We start from the raw sequence: 24,281 nt of genomic DNA, 5'->3' as shown, positions 1-24,281 counted from the left end.
CAGCCTTTGTGTTCAATAATAAAACATATGGCAAGCATTTTCTCATTTCCTTTAAAAGTTGATAAGCCCATTTATATTTTGCTACCCTATGATTGGTTAGTTATATTTCATTATTTTATTTTGGAATGTCTTTTCCCCTGCAGTCCACAACCTTCAGAAGAGACCTGCAAGCCTTTTTTGAGTTTTCAACCTACCTACCAGTTGAGAACCACTTTTTTACAGTATGCTATTCTGTGCAACCTTATATAAAATGTTGTTTTAAAGAGTCCTTTACTCATTGGGGGTGTAATAGATCAGCTTTCCTATATTTACAATATTTAATTTAAATAATTGTAGCTATTGAAACAGCAATAAACAAGGATGGACAAATAAATTGGTAATTGATGCGTGTTTATTTTTATTTATTTTTTTTTTTTGTGTGTGTGTGTGTGTGTGTGTGTGTGTGTTTTTTTCCCTTTAAACTTTAGTCCAGAATAAAGGGCGAAACATACTCTACACAAGTATGTGAACACGTGGTCCGGTTGAACAAGTTTAATGTGTGTTCTTCCATTATCATGGCGGAAAAAAACTCAGTTCTCAAGGCGCCGATGGAGTTACCTTCAAACGTCTGTGCCATTAAACTGGATGTGAGTTGCTATACATTTTTTTTTTACTTTAACTTACTTGCTCTGCAGTATTCTCTTCAAACTGTTGCTCCACCATGACAATTTTGGCTTGGAAGAGAAAACTCACTGTAGAAGCGGACACTTCACACTAATCAAGCTTTAGCACTTCTTGTGTCAATGTTGAGAATGCAACACATACTTACATTGTCTTATGAATTGCAGTCTAACACATTTTGGAATGCAACTATGCATTAAATAGAGCTTGTGTAGCTAGAAGCATCTGCTTTCAAGGACTTGCATAGAGTAGGTATGTTCCGGCCTTATGTGGGCCAGACTGGGTGAGCAAGCTGGGTTTTGGAACATGGTAGCTGGTTTTAAGCTGGTGCAAGTATGCCTTTAGCTTGTCCAAAGATGGAATAGGTGGTTGTCTAATTGAAATACCAGCTGGTGGGGTCCTAGTCACCATGCATTAAAAGTATAATTCAGTTTAATTCAGTCAGACAGAAATAAGCAAGACTGCTAGAAAGCCTGCATTGTTCAACAAAGTATGATTTTATATTTTGGATATTTATTGCTTTATGTCTAAATCCAACATACTCATGCTCTTATATCACATGCATAACTTAATGTGCATGTACATCAGTTAGCTTGAGATTTGTGATAAACAAGATAACCCCAGTATGAGTGCCTGGTCTATAGCGGCCAAGAGCATCCTGTCAGTGCTAAAGCGCCCCTCCCTGCTCCCAATGCAAGCTGTTTACAGGATGCTCCATGTGGAGGTATTCCCTTAGCTCAACTCACTCCAGCTCCAGAGTTGAAACACTACACTACACTGAAGACGGCAGAGAGAGAGAGAGAGAGAGAGAGAGAGAGACTGGGGAAACACTTACGAATGTATTTGTGAGGAGGGTTTTTAGATTCTTACCTCAGTTAAGAATCTAAAATTTATTAAATGAATCTGTAAACGTGGCTCACTTAAAATGTAATAATTTAATTGCCTCCTGGTATGAACAAAATGTCCAGAGCAAGCCAAGAAAATTCTCCTTTTGGAAATGTTAGTTAATTTAAACTATGCCACTGACTATGACTACTTAAATATAGAGGGAATTCATTGTTAATCATTTATTTCAGGCTCTCAGGAGGCAGGGTGTGTGAGGTTGAAGATTCAGCCTTTTGAAGAAATGATCTCTATTATCTAATTGCACATTGACTTTAACAACCATATATGAAATGGCTTGATAAGCACAGTTTTATTTTCTTGTATTTGTTTGGGCGGCACATATCATAAAAGTTGTCCCTTTTTTAATGGCCAGTAGTAGGCTTCAGTTTCATCAGAGCCATTAATCATGATTTGCTACTTTCTATTAGGTTGCAGGTGGTATTGGGGGAAGAACAGTCTTATTTTAGAGAGCATCTGATTGGACAAAAATCAGTGTAGTGCATTAAAAGTCATCAATGTTTTTGGTACATTTACCCAGAAGAGATTGTAAATTTTAAATGCATGTCTGTAAAATGTAAATTTTAATTGCATATCATCTAAAGGTTTGCCTAATTTTATCAACTTTTATCAGTATCAGATTACTTCAAAGCTAATAGACAGGAATTAAAAGCCACAAAACTCCAAATTGGTTCTTTTTAGAGAAATAAGCAGCCTAACTGTTTGAAGCATTCCACGTGGGGCATTATCAATACAGTGCCCATTGGGTTTTATGCAAAAGCATCGAGTACAGGTAAGTATCTGCAATTCATTAAAAAGAGTTGTTCCACCCCTTCCCCTTTACATATAAAGAAACGGATACACATTGATTTATTTAAATTGATTGATTTTAATTATTTAAAACATTATATGGTTTCCCTCCAAAATAGTGTGACTTTCCCCATAAATGTAAATAATCATGTACTGAGCATGTAACTCATGTTTGGTGCAAATATTGACCGTGTGCAATGGTCAAATGATCCAGCTCTTTGAAAACTCGATGGAGAAATGGGAAAGGCCATCTCTTTCTCTTCTGCTTAGAGTGATTGAGGTGTTATTGATTTCATTTTCATCAGCTCTGAAGGAGGCAGCCACACTTAAAGGAGGTGTGTAATTTATTGTGACACATAATAACTGAATTCCCAGTGGACCAACTGGAAATACAGCAAGTCATGTATGCACCTGTGAGCGCCATCCCAGTGTTACTGTATAAACCAGGTGTGCATTAACTATTACGTCAGCACTGAATACTGGGAAACATCAGTTCAATCCTAGAACTGTCTGCGTCTCTCATTGCTAGCATTTTATTTTTTGTTTCATGACTGATAAGAGTTTGAGCACTTCAGCACTTCCATTAATAATGCTTTTGCATTGATTTGAGGTTGATGAGATTGAATGATTGTAATGATGCTGGCAATGACAGGCAGACGATGACGATAAAGTGGAGAAGTGCAGTTTATTTACATGAAGCATGAAAACTGACTTGACGTGTTTACACGGCATGACATGGTAACATGGTACGGCAGGATCCTGACTTGGCCGTGGTAGGCTTGGATGCTGAATCATTGGCCATGGCAGGCATGAGCGCTGGACCGTGGAGCAGAGGCGGTCCTGGACAGTGGAGCAGAGGCTGACCTGGACCGTGGAGCAGAGGCTGGCCTGGACTGTGGAGCAGAGGTGGGCCTGGACAGTGGAGCAGAGGCGGGCCAGGACAGTGGGGCAGAGGCGGGCCAGGACAGTGGAGCAAAGGCTTGCTTGTGACATGGCATGGAGCAGTCTGGGGCTTGGCTGAGACATGGCATGGAGCAGACTGTAGCTTGGCTGTGACATGGCATGGAGCTGACTCAGGCGTGGCTGTGACATGGCATGGAGCTGACTCAGGCGTGGCTGTGACATGGCATGGAGCTGACTCTGGCATGGCTGTGACATGGCATGGAGCTGACTCTGGCATGGCTGTGACATGGCATGGAGCTGACTCTAGCGTGGCTGTGACATGGAATGGAGCAGACACTGGTGTGGATGTGACATGGCATGGAGAATGCCGAGGCATGGCTGTGACATGGCATGGAGCAAGCCTAGGTGTGGCTGTGACATTTCATGGTGCAGACTCAGGATCCAGGTGGCACAAGCTCGTCGACCATGACGTGGGACTCTGGCTTGGTGGTCGTGACGTGGGACTCTGGCTTGTTATCCGCCTCCCCCACAGTGAACGGTGTACCACTTATCAGTAGGGCAAGGTCGATATACTGAGTCAGGTGGTAGGTATTCCAACCGTCAGGCATCAGGGAGGAGACCGGCTCATTCAGCCCAAAACGGAAACAGTCCATGAGGGCAATCTCATTAAAGTCGACCCTGCAGGCCAGAGCACAGAAGTCCTCTACATATTCCTCCAGGGGACGATTCCCCTGACGTAAACGAAGAAGCAGAACTGCTGGGTTCATTTTGCGGTCAGGTATTCTGTAACGATGCTGGCAATGACAGGCAGACGATGACGATAAAGTGGAGAACCCAGGTGCAGTTTATTTACATGAAGCGTGAAATCCAAAAATGTGACTACAAAACATAAACATGAACTAAACTAGACTTGACATGACTTGACTTGACATAACATAACTTGACATAACTTGACTTGACTACATAAACACAATGCCTGACAATGGACAATGGCAAACATGAGGCATAATTACATGGACAAGGGAGAAGCATGACAATGATAACCAATGACAAGACAGAACTGGGAACAAGGTAACAAGACAATAAACCAATGAAAGCAAGACACTTGAACATGGAGGGAAACATGAAATCACATGACCAGGGGACCACATGACATGAAACAGGGAATCACATGACATGGCAGGGAAACAGGAAATAACATGACATGGAGCACATGACTATAAAACAGGAACTATACTTCCAAAATAAAAGACATTAACACAAAACATGAACAAAAACACATAAAACCATGACAATGATGCACCAAGACTGTGGTATATTCATATCGGCAGAGATGGGGAGATACAGTAGGATATATGATGCAACTTACGTTGAATTATAGGTTGAGTCTCTGTATCATCAAGGATATTCAGACCTCTTCAAACCCTGTGAACTGCTCCTGTCGGGTCTCAGAGACACATTACTAGTGGCCAAGCCAATCAGTCTTTCAATATTTGGCTATTTTAAGATTATCAGCACTGGCTGAAACATATGCCTTATTTGCTAATTAACAGAATTGGTCATTTCGCTGAAATCTGTTCCAAACTACTGACATAGTTATCAATGGATAGTTCACATTTTGTTTTCAAATATATTTAAGTACATTTTGAGTAAATATTGTGTTCAATATGTGTTCATAAAAATTAAGAACTTTTGTGTATATCTTATTTGCCATTATTAAGTTGATTTATATATAACCTGCCCTCAAGGTATCAATATTGACAACCCTTATTACATGGCTCTGTGGTGTAATTGATTCCTATTGGTCAATCGTGGCATTCTGTACTGCAAAATTTTTGTATAATGACCACTAAAAAAATTTATGTTTGACAAGAATGCAAATTTTATTATTTGTACCCCCAAATGCCAACCCTAAACCTAGTAAAAATTTTATCTCAGAAGGAAAGTGGAACCTCTGATTCACAGATGTGGCTCATTAAGTGAACGAGATTATTCCTGGTTTCAACACAGGATGAGAACCTGGGTCCCCCATGCTGCTGACGCACTGCACTTCAGGTTGCTCTACAGGAGAAAGTAAGCACAATTGAACTGATGCAATAATGTCTAAAAGGAAATTGTTAGGCATGTCATAAAATATTGATATATCCATTATAATTAATTTTATTGATATGTTTTTGAGGCATTAATATTGGCCTTACATTTGATGTAGTCTGGCGTAATAGATTTGGGAGACCATAAGAGGGTGATATAACATTTATTGAAGTCAGCTGCAGATAGTGCAAGGCACAAGTGGTTTCACATTACACAGGACTTGTCAATGCAGCAGGTTACAGTGGTGAATCTAGTCACCATACACACAAAAGTTACGTAGGTTTTTGTACTTCTTCAAGAATGAACAAAGTGATGTTGATGAGTTTGCAGGTTAGTTTGCAGGTTGTATGAAACTGGTGCTACTGCAACCTGAACAATGCAATTCTCTGTATGTAGCTGTATGAACAATGTATTCTCTGTATGTTTCATTGAAGTTGTCAAACCACAAAACATGTAGCCTACTTGTAACTGAAAATACATTGTGTAGGCTATATGAATGATACATATACACAATATATCTTCCAGTGATGGCTGAAGTAAATCATCTTTGTACTTTGATTATGAAATGGGTCAAATGTATTGGAAATATCCAGTCGAGCTTTGTGACGCTGCAAAATTTTGTGTGCATACCTTTAAAGAAAATAATTGTTTCGAATTTTAGAATGTGTGTTGAGTGTGTTGTGTGTACCAAAGTTGTGTTGAGAAATATGTTTGAAGAGACAAAGACTATCGTGCAGCCCAATTTATATCTGAAAAACTGCTGATATATATATATATATATATATCGATAATCATTTGAAGAATTGTATGATTATCGATGCGTGAAAAAGGCATCGATCCCAAGCCTAAAGATTGTGCTTGTCAGTGACTCGACATGATGGGGCCAATGCCAGGGTACTGAAACATACGCAAGTGACATGCCGACTTCCCTTGTGATTATGTTGGAAAGTTCATATACCCTGAAATCGAACCCATTCAGCAGAATTACTGACAAGTACCGGCCATTTTTCCATCAATCTGACGTATACACCTTTCCCTCTAGCACTACTGATAATGTGTTGTGTAAGCAACCTTAGAGACACGGGTTCTGGTCCTATGGAAACCAGGAGATAATTTCATTCACATAAGCAAAAGGGAGGTTGCATTTTCACTTTAATATTACATTTTTACTCCACTGATGTTTAGGGTTGATGTTTGGATTAGAGTGTATGGTAAATAAATTATGCATTCCTCTTGATTGTATTTACATTATTTACAACAAAAAATACAACTCCCTTTTGGCACCGCTCTGTGGGTATTTCACCTCAAAAGACTTCCAGTTTCAGCCACAGGGGGTCAGTGGTTCAAATTTCAGTAAGCACAGACCGATTTCAGCAGTAAAACATTTGATCTACTGTCGCCGAATTTACAGTGTGATCAGTCTGCCTCTTTATGCCTGGATCCTGATCATCCTGTCAGGGTTTATTTTTTCAATAATGACCAGCTGACTGTACATTATCCCTTACCTATCCCTTACACCTAGCCCGATCTCATGAAATTTATGTGACAATAGAAACATTTTTGCAAACCAAAATTATGTGCTTTATTACATGTTTGGCTGCAGTTTCCTAGTGAAATGTCCAGCGAGGGGCAGCAAAAGTGAGTGAAATTATGTTGTAATCAGACGAGGTTTTTAAGGTGAAAATTAGATGGATGTTTTAATAAGTAAAACATACCTCCCTAACCTGAAACTTTAGCCTAAACCTAACCAATAGTGTTCAAAAAGATAAATGAGAGGTGAACAAAACTAAGATCCTAACCCTTAACCAACACCTAAAACTAACCGATGGTGTTTTAAAAGCAACATTTACTGATACAACCACGTAATTTAGTGTCACTTCTGTGGCACTTTTGCTCACTTTCACTGCCCGAGTCCAACATTCTATTTGGTGAGCTACAGCGGAAGTTAATTACATTGGAATAAGTGTGTAATTGTAGGTGGGTCTGTAATACAAGATTTGAAATTAATAATTTTTTAAATGATGCATTAGAGTAAAAGTGTTTCGATATCATATAGCAGGGTGAGAGTAATAGAGCAAAGAATATGTGTTTTTAAAGTCAGAGAACCAGTGATTTGTGTGAAAGTTGTTGTAGTACCTCTAGTGTTAATTTCACCAGGAAACTGCAGCAAAGCATAGAAAACGTCACGTAAAACACAGTTTGCAAAAATGTAGTTATAGTAAAGTTAATTCTATGAAACTAGGTTTCCTCTTTGTCTCCCATTCTCTCTCTTTCTATTGTAACATTCTGTGAGCAGCAAAACCTCAATGCTCTACAGCCCCTCTTTTTAAAAATGTTTTATTTTTCTGTCCAGAAACCTATTCAATACTGTATTTTACATTCTCACGAGGTGAAAAAAAGATTACGAAAAAAAAGATATTGACCCGAGCTGATTACACCACAGCAAAAATTAAAAAAAAAAGAAAGAAACCGGGATGTTTGCAGAGCTGTGTGAGCAGCATCTCCAATCAGGCAGCTTAGGAAGAGGATGGAATGGGAAGGGTGGGGGAAGGAATAGAGAGAGAGAGAGAGAAAGAAAGGGTGTGTGTATTTTGATGGGGGGATTTCTCTGTTGGAGAGAGAGAAAGTGACAGAGCGAGAGAGAGAGAGAGAGAGAGAGAGAGAGAGAGAGAGAGCACATAAGGAGGGGAGGGGAGAGGAATGTGTGTGTGTGTGTGTGTGTGTGTGTGTGTGTGTGTGTGTAGTGCTGCAGTAACGAGTGGTGAGGGGGGATGACTGCAGTTTCTTGGGCTGATGGAAGAGAGCGAGCAGAAGACGTTTGCACGACGTTGAAACATTAACCCCTAAGTGCCTCGCTGGTGTATGGCCCAGACGTTCATTGAGGATTAGGACAGAGGAGAACACTGCAGTCAGGTGTGTAGCTTTTGAATGTGCTTTTTCTCAAAATTGTTGCAAAATGGGGTGATCTGGATGCATAAAGGGGAGCCGTGCTGTCCTGGGTGATGAAAAGATTGTTCACTAGATGGTTATGACTTAATCGTGCAGAGGCAAGTCCATTATAGAGTGGCCTCTTGGAATAGTAGAGGACTGTAGTGTGATTCATACTGTATGCTAAGAACTGCTTTTGTCTTGTGTAACTCTTCTGAAGCACCTTTAAGTGGTCATTTGTGTTTAATCTGTGGAAAAGTGGAAGCTGGGGTCTCTAAAGTAGAGTTGGTGAGAGCTAGTGATGTTTTAATATGTTCAGATCAGCTTTATGGGGGAATACTGCAGCAGTGCTTGGAGATTTCGGTCCCAAGCTCGGTTTTAGCCACTTCATTTGAACAGATGTTGCTGTTATTTGCTGATCTCGGGTCAGCCCTCTTTCACACCTCATAGAGGCTGGAGTTACAGTTCGGTCATGGGTAGCTGGTCCCGGAGCAGTGTGTAAGGGCAAAGTCAAGCATGATCTGTCGACGGGTGTTTACTGTGCCTGTGTATGGGTTCAGTTTGCTTCCTGTGGAGTTTCCAGAGGTCAGTCCCGTTGACAGCTGCTGTGTTTCCCCAGAGGGTGTGAAGGGATCGACACCCTCCTCTGCATCGCCGAACAGTGGCAAGACAATATGCTGCCTCTCTGGTTCAGCTGCTGTAAGAGCGGACCGCAGATGGAAAGACCACAAACAATGGAGAGCATTAAAATAGGTCTGCGGTACAGAAAAGAGGGGGAAAACTGGACACCTGCTTTCTACCAGCTTTAAAATGCATGTTATCACTGGTTTCAACCCTGCATTTTTTAAAGAACTCTTTATAAATAAAACTTGACTATATTATGTGGTATTTTATTTAGTTCACAAATTTGCAAACCTGAAAAATACTTAATATTGAAAATTAGGTGTGTATCTAGAAAACACTTCACAGTTTACCCTAAAAATTCCAAGTTATCACATGTAAAGGTAACACTTTATTAATGTTCCATCCTTAAGGGTTTATACAGGGGTTCAATAATGAGTAATAAGTCATTTACAGTTGCATTATAGATCACTGAGATTATAATAACAATTGTAACAACATGAATAAAAAGGGTGACTTCCATACCTGACAAATAATAAGCCATTTTACCTCACATGATATAAATGCTTAATAACACTTTTCAACATCAGTAATATATGAAAATGTACCTTAATTTAAAGTGGACATAGATTGTATTAATTCATTATTAAAAATTAGAATTACATTACATTAGAATTAATATATCACAGCAGACTGTAACAAAATTACATAATCCCTCCTTTTATTCTCAATATAATAGTCTATCTTTGCTACATTTTGACATAAATCATGAATTAGGCCATTCTATGTTTTTGATAATATAATTAAGAATAAGTGTAGATTTTTTTATACATATAATTATTATAACATGTAAGTTAAAATGCTCCTTATTTAGCAAATATTGCATGAAAGTTGCTATTTGTATTCATGTTGTAATGACTGCATATCAGTTATTTATAATGAACCCCTTTATAAAACTTAACAATGGGAACATTATTATAAAGTGTTACCAATGTAATCTACACACAGCATCTACACTGTAAAAAGTGGAAACATGCGTTTGTTACCTTAAAGGACTTTTCCTTTGAAAATGGACCTAATGTAGTCAGATTGATCCAGTCAGAATATTCCTACTGCAATATTTTTGACTTGAATGAAACCAGTTAATGTAGATGTTATTCATGATTCATAAAGCAATTTTTTTTACAGTGTATTTACATTAAATATTGTACTTTGATAGATATTTTGGTCATTTTGGATCCTGTATATATATATATATATATATTGTTAGACTAGTAGAGGTTCAAGCTAGGAGTCAAATGGACCTAAGACGAGAGGACATACTGGAATGAAAGGGGAACTTCCCTGGATACTCGGCAGCTTTCTCTCTCTCTCTCTCTCTCTGTCTCTCTCTCTCTCTCTCTCTCTGTGGCAAGCAATTTTTTTCTCACTCACTTGGGATTCTCCTGCAGTAGACGGGGGATCACAAAAAGGGACGTTCTCAAGGACGAATGCTGTGTCATCAGGGCTTCACACCTGAGCTGGAATACAGTAGGGGAGACTGGGGTTGGATGGCTTCAGGGGTTGGTTAATTTCATTTCTGGTAATTTTGAAATTATTTTCACAAATAGTGTAGAATCTACAGTGGCAAGAAAAAGTATGTGAACCCTTTGGAATGGTCATAAAATGTGATCTCATCTTCATCAAAGTCACAAGTATAGACAAACACAATGTGCTTAAGCTAAAAACACACAAGCAATTATAATCTTTCATGTCTTTATTGATTACATCCCATTAAACATTCACAGTGCTGTGGAAAAAGTAAGTGAACTCTTGGATTTAATAACTGGTCGATTCTCCTTTTGCAGCAGTAACCTCAACCAAACATTTCAGGTAGCTGCGGATTAGACCTGCACAACGTTCAGAAGGAATTTTGGACCGTTCTTCCTTACAGAACTGTTACAGCTCAGTCACATTCTTAGGCTGTCTGGTGTGAACGGCTCTCTTGAGGTCATTCCACAGCATCTCTATTGGTTTAATGTCTGGGCTTTGACTGGGCTACTCCACAAGGTGGATTTTCTTTTTTTTAAGCCCTTTCCAGCTTTATTCAAAGCAACAATTATTGATCGTAGGTCTTTAGAATAAGAATCAGAATGAGATTTATAGCCAAGTATGCTTCCACATAAATTTATTATTATTTTTTTTTTTTTTGGTGACAGAAGCTTCCAGCGCACAAACAATACAACAACAAGACATAGATAATAGAAGAAAAATATTATAAAGATAAAAAGCAAATAGAAATATAAGTATATATAGAAATACACAATAAGACAAAAATATACATATAGTATGTACAAATACAAATCTGTTACATACAGTGCAAGGGATTGCAATGCAGAAGAGGTATATCTTAAATAATATAATTTACTAGGCTGTGTATTGCACGTAATTATAGTATAAATTGAAGTGTTCATCAGATGGATATCCTGAGGGAAAACACTGTTCTTATGCCTGACGGTTCTGACGCTCTGTGCTCTGTAGCGTCGGATAGAAGGCAACAGTTCAAAAAGGTAGTGGGCTGGGTGAGTGGGGTCCAGAGTGATTTTACCAGCCCTTTTCCTCACTCCTGAAGTGTATAGTTCTTGAAGGGAGGGCAAGATCTCTTCTGAGATCTCTTTTTTGCAAGGCATGGTCCACATCAGCAAATACTGCTTGTGAATAGCAAACTCAAAATGTTTGAGTGTTTTTAAAAGTCAAAGTAGCTCTAACCCACACCTCAAATCTCATTTCATTAACTGGATGCCAGGTTTTCCAATTCCTGATCCTAATTAGCGTTTGTTGACATCATTAGCCTAGGGGTTCACATACTTTTTCCAACCTAGACTGTGAATGATTTCTGTGTTATTAGTTAAAACAGATTGTGTTTGTTCATTATTGCAATGTAGGTGAAGTTCAAGCCAGATTTTATAAGACAAATTTATACATAAATGCAGGTAATTCCAGAGGGTTCACATACTTTTTTCTTTAAACTTAAGATTTCTTAAATATATAAATTATAGTTAATAGCAGGGCCGTAACCGCAATATACATTGAGGGGGACAAGCCCCAACCCAGTAATCAGATATCCTTGTTGCTGTTCTGCTGCAGTCCATTATGTGCTGCTATATAACTGTAATTAAGTTGTTGCAGGACTAACAGAAAGTTTTTAAAATAGTCACATTTTTAGCATGCTCATTAGTCTAACACTGCTCGTCAATGTCATTTGAGTTAGCCAATCAAATCGATGAAGGTGGGACTCAAGTTTCAGATGCTAAGTGGGAACCTCGTGGACTATCCCAGTGCCGTGCATCAGCAAGCAGTTCAGGTTGAGTTTTTGTGTCATGTGAGATGTAAATATCTAAATAAATATGCAAAAGTTTACCACTGTTTTATGATTAAAATGGTGTATCAACCAAAAGTAATTTCCAAGGGTGCAAACTATTTTCCATTTTGCAAAATTCTGCATTTTGAATTGAAAATATATAATGTACAGGACGTGATTTGTATGTCATTCATAATTGTGAATCTGAAAACATTAACAGAGCAGTTTTCAACATATCAGGCTTAAGACAAAGAGCGAATGTGTGTATATTGTAAAGGAATTGAATGAATGTGGTTATCTGGTAAGTTTCTGAAGTACCTTTTTAGAAAATTCACTTGATATTGTCTTAGAAAATGACCAATTAGAGCGTTTTCACCCTCAGATTAAAACTAGAACATGGTAAGACCTGTGACTTGAGGTTTCAATTGAGTTTTTAGGTAGTGACAAGGACAGTGTCATATATTTTTTGTGCAAGTAGTATTAGGTAATAATTAACAATGAATTTAAGATTTTATAAATAATTTCTTTGTCTTTAATTAATTCAGATTTTTCTTTTCTTTTTTTTTTCTTTTTCTTTTTTACAGCATTTCCTAAGAATCTTCTTTTAAATGAGAATGTTTTATTTTGAGGATGAGGCACCAGTTAAAGGAGCAGTTCACCTAAAAATAGGACATTTACTTTTACTCACTCATTTACTCACCCTTATGTTTTTCAAAACCCATATGCTTTTACTTTTTCTTGGAACATAAAAATAGACATTTTAAGCAGCTCTATTCCATAGAGTAACAGTTTATAGTGAGCAGAAGCTGTCAAGCTTCATAAAGGACAAATACTATAAAGCACTATTAAAGGTTCAGCATAAAAACATCACAACAGTGGTCCATATGACTTGTGCACTTTATTCAAAGCATTCTGGGGCCATAGAAAAGCTCAGTGTTGAATGGACTACTTTTATAGTATTTTCATGATGATTTTTTTCCCTCTTTGGACCTTGACAACAGTGGTCAATATGAAGTGTTTTCGTATGTAAAAGAGCATCGTTATGATACTTGAAGAAAAGTTTGTTACGGTCATGTCACTCTATCAGTCTGGGTTTTTGTGTGACAGGACCTTGACATCATTGTCTTATGTCTGTCTTACGGCTTCGGTTTTGATTTCCCTGCCATGCGCTTTTCGGTCTGTCTTATGTTTCATGTCCGGAGCATGTTGTCTGTATCCTGACTTCCCTGTCTGGTTCAGTTTGGTCTGTGTCGGGATCCAGACACTTATGCTCCATGTTCTGTCTGTTATTGACATGAGTGCATTGCGCTTATGTTATCTTGGCAGCATGCAATCACGTCAATAGTTGATGTCTGTCTCTCACGAACATGGGTGCGCCTCACATTGCGCTGCGCGCCCGGGTCGCGAGCTGTCTTCACGTTGTGCTGATGTTCGGTCACTTCGGTCTGAGGTGTCGGGTTTGTGTGTGGCCAAACTCTCGCACAGGTGTCCTGTCTTGTTTTGTCACCTGTTGCGTGCATCACGAGGCAAAGGACATGTACGCTCAAGCTTTGTCTAGTGTGGGAATGCGTGGCATTGCTTTGTTTGGCATTGCTACGCATTTTCTCATCTTGTCAGTCAGTTCGCATGAGCGTATATTGCCTTAGGCCATGTGTCCACCTAAGCATTTTTGCCAGCTGAAAATGCCAGGCGTTCTTCTGAAAATGCCCAGCTGGGAGCGCTTGAGAGCACTTTGGAGGCGCAGCGTTTTTTCAGCTTAGACGCTTTGATTGCTATGATACGGAATATCCTCGGAAGTAATGTGTTGCAAGTACCTAATTTCGCAGATAGTTTGTGTTATCAACAAAATGTAAAATGTAAAAATGTAAAAATGTCGGCACAAGGTAGAGTACTTGCTCTGGCCCTAGCTCTGGATGAAGGGAAGGCTGAAGCACATAATGTTCCTCCAAGCATTATTTTTCATATTAATATTGTGGTAGTCCAGGAATGTCATCTGGTACAGACATGAATACTCAGAGACAAGCAAACTTCTCCTCCATTGTTGTTCAATCATTGTACAAGTAGGATGTGATGGTTGGTCAGTGTGGTATTTGTCCCGCCCCTCCTCCACTGTGATTGGGCGGCTGGGTAAAAAGTGACAGTGACTAGCGCTGCATTTTACCCAAAGTTGAAAATTTTTCAACTTTCGCCGACTAGAAAAAAAATGGCAAACAGGCAATGCTCAGCGTGGAATAGATGCTCAGCGCCTCGTCACACTGCTGGCTTTTAAATACACGGCACTCCCATTGCAAACAATTGAAAAAATATGCTGGCCTCAGGAAAAAAAAGCTTTGATGGACACACAACCTTATTGTCTTGGCGATGTGCGCTCAAGCCATTCAGGTGTTTGTGTCTTGTGAGAGCATGTGGCTTTGTTTTGTTTTTGTATTGCCACATGTCTCTCAGTCTTGCATCATACCCCACCTCCTTGTTTGCCTATTATTAGTTAATTAGTCACACGTGCCCTGTCTGTTAACCTGTTTGATTTCTCTCCATATTTTAGTTTCGTGTGATGTCCAGTGCCAGTTCCTCTTGTTTCATGTTCATGTTGGTCTCGTCTCTAGTCGGTCCGGTTGGTCCTGTTCCCAGTACGTCCGAACCCAGCCCAATTTCATTCAGCTCTGTGTTGGACTTTGTGTTTTTCCCCTACAGGGTAGTTTATGTTGTTTTTTGTTTTTGTTTTTTTTTTTGTTTTTTTGCACCTACTTGGGATATCTTAACGTTTGTTCCACCAGAGATATTCAACAAAGTATTAAAAAGTGTGCCAACCAACCCCGGTCTCGCCTAAAGTGTGGCAGTGAGAACATACATACAGTACAATGGAGAATTTTAAGATGGTTTTAAAGCTGTTTGAGCTTTATGGCTTGTTTTTTAAACTCTCTGGACGAACCTTGTTAATTAATGGTTCCAGACATTGAAGATGTTGGTTTGCTTTTGCTTTTTTGAAAGCATTTTGTGTGTGTGCTTTGTGTACACTTTTATGTATGTGAGAGACATGGAGTAATATACTGAAGCATTGTGGTTTGTGAAGCTTTTTACCCACCATCCATACCCATCCATACCCACCATTCAAGACATCTACATGGCCGTTACCATTGTTTAGTGCTCAGATGTTGATCTTTCACAGTTTAGAAGACTTAATGGAGTTCCCATTTATGTTTCCCTGAAGCATCAGAATTGACTGGGATGTTTGTCCTAAAATTCCTTATGAGAAATAAATAGAGAAACAAATGAGACAATCTTGTAAATGTATACAAGTAATATGGATAACCCAGATAATTTGGCCTTTGAAGAATATGAGAAATTGAGTGCCAGTTTATATTGAAATCTGACTTTTGGATAATCTGAGCACATTTTGTCACATTGTTGACACTGAGATTACTTGGGTCTTTTTTAAGGAGAAAAATCTGAGAAAAAGGAGACCTCAATTTGTTCTCCATTTAATGTGTTTGCTGTTAATGAGACTTACTATAAGAGAGATACAGTATGACAGATCCCTCATTTGGGGTGGTTTATTCAATCAAAGAAAACATAATGACAAAGTAGTTTTATATTTTAGATCCAAAAAGATGCCATATTTATTATATCTGTTTTTATATTATTATTGTTGTTGTTGTTGTTGTTGTTGTTGTTGTTGTTGTTATCCATATTTGTAAAATAAATTTCACTCACAATTTAGAGATTACAGTGCAAAATGAAAACAAAATCTTCCCAGTAAGCAGTGAACCGATTATTCGTTTTATAGAAGAACTACTGTATAAAGCATGGTTAGTTTCATTTATCATCATGGGCACTAGTTCCCATCTGGTCTCAGATCACAGCCATGCATTATGAATTGTATTTGATAAGACACAGGTAATGGTTAGTTCTACACTGGATCATAGCTTTTATTGGCAGGACATTATTTAGTACTTGCCCTTAGGGAATTGAGTTAGAGAGGTCAATTCAGACATTAAAATAAAAAAAATAAAAAATAAAAAAAACATCACATAATGGGATTCTCCTCTTTTCCTATTTATGATGGAGGATGCCTGTTTTCTTTCATGCTCTAGTTCAGTTGTTTGGGAAGAACATTAGGCCTCAATTAGACTACAGTACAATCAAGTAGAAATTGTTCGTAATATTTAAACCAAAAATGTAATTTCTGATCCAAAAATGTTCTTTGAGAACAAAAAAAGGTGTTATTTAACTAAATGTCCAAGCTTCTTCTTTTTTTTTTCTTTTCTTTTTTTTTTTTTCATACAATGATAATAACCAGTGGCTGTCAAGCTCCCAAAAAATAAATAAAAATTACAATAAACGTAGCCTAAAAGTTGTCCTTATTACTTGTGTGTTATATCAAAGTCTTTCTAGCAAGTCAGTCCACTGACGGCCATATTTGGAACACTCTCAGGAGACTATTTCCAGTCATTCCAGTGCAGCTCCTATCTACTTTAATGGGAAAACACCGAAATCTCCTAAATGGTTGGTCAAAATTACGATCAAAAAACATAAAAATCAGCAGTAAAGTCTGACAACACTTTTATCATAAATTGTGCTTCTTTACCTCAGATTACGCTAAAAAATTCAATTTTCTCAGCTTGTATAGCTAATGTGCATGCGTGTTGTCGAATTGATTGACAGGCGATGTGTGTATCAAAAAGGTGATTGGCTCTTTTACCTGTAAGGCGGGACTTCCTTTCTACATCTGTTGACCGTTGGCTGCCATTGGGCATTCCAATTTGTCGCATTCATTTTAATAGAAGTGGCCCATTTCTACTAAATAATCTCTGGTTATATTGCCAGTCTTCTAAAGCCATACTACAGCTTTGCATGAGGAATAAACCAAAATGTAAGTTATTATTTACTGAAAATGATTGACTTTTATATTAATTTCAAACCTCAGGTCAGGTGGAACTTAATTTCTGTGCTACTAATGCAGAGACCCAAAACTATCACGGCAGAAATGCCCATATCTGTAAAAAAACGAACAAGTTTTGTTTAAGTGTGCCACTAAAAAGAGGGCGTGGTTGTGCTTTTCTCTGCCATGGTGCAGTGATTAATTGCTCTCTAAAAAACGGCAGCTTAATTAAAGAGCCATAGGGGTGCCCAATAAACCGAAAGATCCAATTTGTAATTAATGAGACAGAGCAGCTTTACCCTTAGGAAAAAACACTGAGGCTAAAACAAGCCTGTGAAACATGTTGAAAGAGTCCACCCAGAGCTATATTGAAAGAGTTACGTAAAGTCATTTGTACAACAGCACAACAGAGATTTGTTTGAATAGATGTCATAAATGGATTTGGGTTTATTAATTGTGACAGTTCAACAGATCAACAGATTCTTTAAGAGTCTACAAATAATTTCTACCCTTCATATTTGTTTGTGTGTCCAGTTTGGACCAAAGACCATAAAAACCCTCATTAGTGAAAAACAGAGCGGCCTGGGGCTACATGGATGTGTGGGAAACACTCTCCCTCATCTCACTGAGCTCAATCAGAGGGCTTTTCAGTGGAAATGTTTAACCATCATGTAATGCCCAAGAACGAGATATGTTTCTGATATGGAGAGAGAAGAATGCTCAGTCAATCCATATCAACAAAAAGCTCTCGTACTATGTGTTGTCTTTCCAGCGCAGTTAATAATCAAAACTTCATTGTCGTGCAGTTCTCACCTCAGTTCAAACAATTCCATTACAGGCTTGGGAATCTTCGGATGTATACAATCAAATAAATATTTTAGATCTCCTAAACCAACCCCATCCCTAAACCTAACCACTAATATAAAATGAACATAACCAACCAACAATAAAAAAGACATACAGTAACAAGCAGATACAAGTACAGTCACAATAACTTACCAGATGACTCATGCTGCATTTAAATTAAACCAACAACTGTGCATTTTATTAACTTTCACACAAATCCCAGGTACTATTGCTGTTTATTAATTTATAAACTCTTATTTTTCGCTCTATTACTCATGACCTGCTATGTTGTTATATATTAAAAACAAAAACAAACAAAACAAAACAAAACAAAAACAAAAAATTACTCTAACGCATCATTTGAAAAACAATACATTGAAATGTCTGTAGTACAGACCCACCTACATTAACACTTATTCCAATGAGATTAACTTCCATGGTAGCTCACCCAATAGAGTGTTGGACTTTGGACTTGGATTTTGAGCCTCAAGCCCAGCCAAGGACGCTCTAAGTGAAAGTGAAAGTGAAGTGAAAGTGCCATAGAAGCAACATGATGTGATTTAGTTGCTTCAGAAAATGTGCTTTTCATGTCGAATTTGCTTTTGAAACACTATTGGTTATGTTTAGGTGTTGGTTTAGGGTGAGGATATCCGTTTTGTTCACCTCTCATTGTAACAATTTCAGGAAGAAGTCAAGAGAGTAGTGCAGCTTACATTTAATAACAAAATGAGTCCAGGTACTAAACTAGAAAAACACAGGAACAAAACAAAACCAAAACTTGGGAACAGAACAAATGTTACATCCATGAAGGTAAACAGGAACAACAGCTGTCAAAGACTGAGCAAACACAAGGACATTATATACACTGGGGCAAACAAGGTACACGAGATACAGCTTGGGACAACCAGTGCAGGAACCATGAACAGAGACACCAGAAGGTAAACAAAAAACTTCAAACTAAAAGTCACTTAACTCCTAGCGACCTCTGGTGGCCGCTAGGGCAAATGTCTCAGGTGTTACACTCATTTGTAATTTTGAACACTATCAGTTAGGTTTAGGTGTTGGTTTAGGGTGAGGATATCCATTTTGTTCACCTCTCATTTATCCTTTTGAACACTATCGGTTAGGTTTAGGTTAAAGTTTTAGGTTAGGATAGTACTTTTTACTCATTAAAGCATCCATCTAATATTCAGCTTAAAAACCTTGTCTGATTACAACATAATTTTATTCACCTTTTGCGCCCCCTGCTTGATATTTCACTGGGAAACTGCAACCAAACGTGTAATGAAGCACGCAATTTTGGTTTGCAAAAATGTTACCATTGTCACATACATTTCATGGAATCAGACTGGTATCTATTGTTTACTGTGAAATTCAATGGGTAGGTGAGTGAAATTTATGTCCCACCCATGGGAGGGATGATGTCGGGGGGATGATGACATGACTAGTCGAATTCAACTCGACTAATGGGCTCAATTTGTCAACTATTAAAAATCAGTGGTCGTGCAACCCCTACTAGCAACCACCCAGAACACCTTAGCATCTGCCTAGCAATGCCCTGGCAATCACCCTAGAATTGTGGTGGTGAGTTTTGCATGGGCAAGCACTCTTCACATTAAATTTTCTTCAGAAAATGTTGAAATCTAGTGACTCCTATTTAGATAATTTTATTTTTTCTTGCATTTGACAGTACTAAGTTGCTCAGAGCAGGAGATCCAGCTGAAGTGTAAGATTGGTGAATTTTCTTTTATATACAGGTGCATCTCAATAAATTAGAATGTCGTGGAAAAGTTCATTTATTTCAGTAATTCAACTCAAATTGTGAAACTCGTGTATTAAATATATTCAATGCACACAGACTGAAGTAGTTTAAGTCTTTGGTTCTTTTAATTGTGATGATTTTGGCTCACATTTAACAAAAACCCACCAATTCACTATCTCAAAAAATTAGAATATGGTGACATGCCAATCAGCTAATCAACTCAAAACACCTGCAAAGATTTCCTGAGCCTTCAAAATGGTCTCTCAGTTTGGTTCACTAGGCTACACAGACATGGGGAAGACTGCTGATCTGACAGTTGTCCAGAAGACAATCATTGACACCCTTCACAAGGAGGGTAAGCCACAAACATTCATTGCCAAAGAAGCTGGCTGTTCACAGAGTGCTGTATCCAAGCATGTTAACAGAAAGTTGAGTGGAAGGAAAAAGTGTGGAAGAAAAAGATGCACAACCAACCGAGAGAACCGCAGCCTTATGATTGTCAAGCAAAATCATTTCAAGAATTTGGGTGAACTTCACAAGGAATGGACTGAGGCTGGGGTCAAGGCATCAAGAGCCACCACATACAAACATGTCGAGAAATTTGGCTACAGTTGTCGTATTCCTCTTGTCAAGCCACTCCTGAACCACAGACAACGTCAGAGGCGTCTTACCTGGGCTAAGGAGAAGAAGAACTGGACTGTTGCCCAGTGGTCCAAAGTCCTCTTTTCAGATGAGAGCAAGTTTTGTATTTCATTTGGAAACCAAGGTCCTAGAGTCTGGAGGAAGGGTGGAGAAGCTCATAGCCCAAGTTGCTTGAAGTCCAGTGTTAAGTTTCCACAGTCTGTGATGATTTGGGGTGCAATGTCATCTGCTGGTGTTGGTCCATTGTGTTTTTTGAAAACCAAAGTCACTGCACCCGTTTACCAAGAAATTTTGGAGCACTTCAGGCTTCCTTCTGCTGACCAGCTTTTTAAAGATGCTGATTTCATTTTCCAGCAGGATTTGGCACCTGCCCACACTGCCAAAAGCACCAAAAGTTGGTTAAATGACCATGGTGTTGGTGTGCTTGACTGGCCAGCAAACTCACCAGACCTGAACCCCATAGAGAATCTATGGGGTATTGTCAAGAGGAAAATGAGAAACAAGAGACCAAAAAATGCAGATGAGCTGAAGGCCACTGTCAAAGAAACCTGGGCTTCCATACCACCTCAGCAGTGCCACAAACTGATCACCTCCATGCCACGCCGAATTGAGGCAGTAATTAAAGCAAAAGGAGCCCCTACCAAGTACTGAGTACATATACAATAAATGATCATACTTTCCAGAAGGCCAACAATTCACTAAAAATGTTTTTTTTTATTGGTCTTATGATGTATTCTAATTTTTTGAGATAGTGAATTGGTGGGTTTTTGTTAAATGTGAGCCAAAATCATCACAATTAAAAGAACCAAAGACTTAAACTACTTCAGTCTGTGTGCATTGAATATATTTAATACACGAGTTTCACAATTTGAGTTGAATTACTGAAATAAATGAACTTTTCCACGACATTCTAATTTATTGAGATGCACCTGTATATATGTTTCCAAAATTTAAATGAGCTGATTGAGCCAACATTTCACTTTCTGTTTTTGCTGATAGTCTGTGCATTTTCTGCTCTCTTTTTCTGTTAATGCTTTTGTGACTGTGGTGTCAAGGCACAGAAATGTGATTTGCATGTGGGTCCCTATGTACAGCTATAAGTCACAGTATTACAAATGTACAGCCTGTTTTGAAATGAAAATAAAACCTCCAGTGTGTTTTTGTAATAGTGAGAAACCCCTTGAGATGGCAACAATGGCATTTTGAGTACCTTAATTGACTTGCTTGCATTTTAAAAGCAGTCAAAAATGATACATCATTATTGGATTTGGTTATGTGAATGTGTGGGATGCTGTATAAATGTCTTTTCTTTCTTTCTTTCTTTCTTTCTTTCTGATTATTTAGTGTCTTTTATAGCTCAGGCAGAGACAAACATAAGTTAAAGGGATAGTTCACCTCAAAATGAATGTTCTGTTATCCTTTACTCATCATCATATTGTTCCAAACTTTCTTTCTTCTTTGTAACACAAAAGGAAATAATTTAATGAATATCCTGTTGGCTGAATTCAGTACAATGGCAGCACATAATAATTAACTTTTACGCTTAATAAAGCACCCAAAATTGCCATAAAATAAATCTGTGTGACTCGTGGATTATGTACCAAGTCTTCACTTTGTATGATGAACAGACCCTGATTTAAGTTGGGGTCATATAATGTCAAATTACATTTTTCCTTTTGAAATAAAATATTTCAATGCACTACAAAAACATACTGTAATTTTTTAGAACAGTTTTCTCAACTTGTCAATGTAATGCAGGCTTTGTAAAAGGTTTTTATTTAATGATGAGACTAACTACATTGAACCAACAGCAATCACACAACCCATGTGAGCGCAGCAAAGGGTTAATCCTCATTTCACATGCTAATAGACTGTTTATAGAGATCTTATAGGCTAGACAGCAAAACAATCTTTTTCATTCTAAGGATCAAAGTGAGGGTGTAAAATGGTTTTGAACAACTACTGTAAATTATGTGCAAAATACTGTGGACCTCAGTGAAAAAATGCATCAATCTTGACTATTTCTGCCCTATCAGAAAACCAGAATGCAATTAGTTGTGATTTATGAGTGGAACTAAGGTTGAAGTTAGTCAACTGGAGCCTGGTTTGTGATGCTCATTAATTTAATTACAAATATTTAATTCAGGAGGCGGTTGGTGCAGCAGAGGCTGGAAAAGCCTCAGGTCAGACTGGTGCTCAGTCTGCTGTCCTGAATCAAGATTTTTACTGTGTGATAGACCACCTTGCAATCTCTGTGTGTGTGATGCAATAGCTATGCAACTGTGATAAATGATCTGGAAAATATTTTTTATCCATAATATGAAAATGAGGAATAAAAGCTCTAAACAAAGACTGTCTCCTGTTTCCAAGTGCAGGAATATTGTTATTATTTCTTCACTTAAGTTCAGATGACATCATACAAAGATCACCGTCATATCATGTGTCATCAAGAAAGAGCTTACAGTATTTTCATAAATCTGGCTTCCATCAAGACCACTTGGTTTTGGTTTTCTAACAAACAAGGTTGATAACAACAGGAATCCTCACATTTGTCCTGTTTTAAACCAGAAAGCATATTAGCTTTTGTCATTCAGTTAAAGACCCCATCACATAGAATGTCACTTAAAGGAATAGTTCACCCAAAAATGAAAATTTGCTGAAAATGTACTCACCCTCAGGCCATCCAAGATGTATCTGAGTTTCTTTCTTCATCAAAACATTGGGATTTTTAGGATTTCATTTCAGGCCTCCTCCTTCAAACAATGCAAGTGAATGTACTCCATTTTTTGACGGTCCAAAATGCATATTTAGTGTACATCAAAATAATCCACACAACTCCAGTCGACAAATAAAATTCTTCTGAACCCAAACGATTGATAATTTTTAGAAACAAAACAAATTGTATATACTTTTTAACTAAAAATGTTCACTTCCGTACATCTCTGTGACGCGTGCTCATGAGAGGGATGACGTAAGCTCGTTGGTAAGGTCACGCGTCACGTGGAGGAGTATTGTTCAAGTGTATTGTTCAAATTTGGCATGTGTATCCTGGATGCTTCAACCTTCAGGAACCCCAAAGAAAATGCACGCTGGGAAAAATATTAACTTTTCATCGATTGCCTATACATGATCATGAGCGACTGAAGCTCTGGTTTTTCATGCTGAACCTGGATATCAGTACACCCCTACATTCTCTCAAATACTGGAGGGTGTGCAGTGAATATTTTACCCCTGAGGATTTCAGACCATTGAAAGAAACAAAGGGTCGATACTTGAATTCATCAGCTGTGCCCGTGCTGTTTTTCCAGCGAACTCAGGTATGTGTGAAAACGTTGTCATTGTCACGCCTCCCTCGGACTCTGCACCTCCCTCAGCGCTACGCTCCTAATCACTCGATTTCTAATTCACCGCACCTGCACTCAATTCACTTGCTCATCACTGCCTGCATAAATAACTCACATTCACGCCACTTCACTGTCAAGTCTCACACAAAGGACTCGCAGTGTTTATTTACCTGTCTGTATTTTCTCTTGATCTTCGTCGATATCTGTTTAGTGTTTACCCTGTTGTTTCGCCTGTTACCTCTTCTTCAGTTTGTGAAGCTTCTCTTCTGTGTGATATCACCTGTACCACTGATCTCACTGTGTAAACCCTGTAAATCCTGTGAATCTCAGTAAACGCTCTCGCACTTGGTTTCACTAACTACAACTTGTGTGGCTTGAATTCCTGACAGTCATATAGCCTATATATTTCTGCTAAAGAAAAAGCACAAGTAGATAACGCAACGGCATTGATTTGAAATAAAGGATGGTTATTTACTGCAGTAATGTTTTTTTATTATTATTTGGAAATTAGTTTTTTATTTTATATCGTTTTGAAATTGTTTTGGACTGTTTTGGTTTGTGAATGGCGCTTGG

The 24,281-nt window shown here is 38.2% G+C and overlaps 1 protein-coding gene across 3 annotated transcripts in view; it reads left to right on the top strand.

The window, feature by feature from the left end:
* Positions 1-24,281, top strand: part of LOC127419960 (synaptotagmin-2-like) — a 128,476-nt gene that overhangs the window by 40,269 nt on the left and 63,926 nt on the right. For 2 of the 3 annotated variants that reach the window (XM_051661823.1, XM_051661821.1), the window contains exon 1: positions 8,099-8,259. The exons of the other annotated variant lie outside the window; for it this stretch is intronic. The gene's annotated coding sequence lies outside the window, so the exon portion shown is untranslated. Of the gene's footprint in view, positions 1-8,098; positions 8,260-24,281 lie in introns of those variants that run through there. 3 annotated transcript variants of the gene reach the window in all.

This window comes from Myxocyprinus asiaticus, chromosome 29 (genome assembly GCF_019703515.2).
Source record: "Myxocyprinus asiaticus isolate MX2 ecotype Aquarium Trade chromosome 29, UBuf_Myxa_2, whole genome shotgun sequence".
Classification (NCBI taxonomy): domain Eukaryota; kingdom Metazoa; phylum Chordata; class Actinopteri; order Cypriniformes; family Catostomidae; genus Myxocyprinus; species Myxocyprinus asiaticus.
The sequence above is the reverse complement of the archived record's forward strand: the minus strand, read 5'-3'. Positions and strand labels throughout refer to the sequence as shown.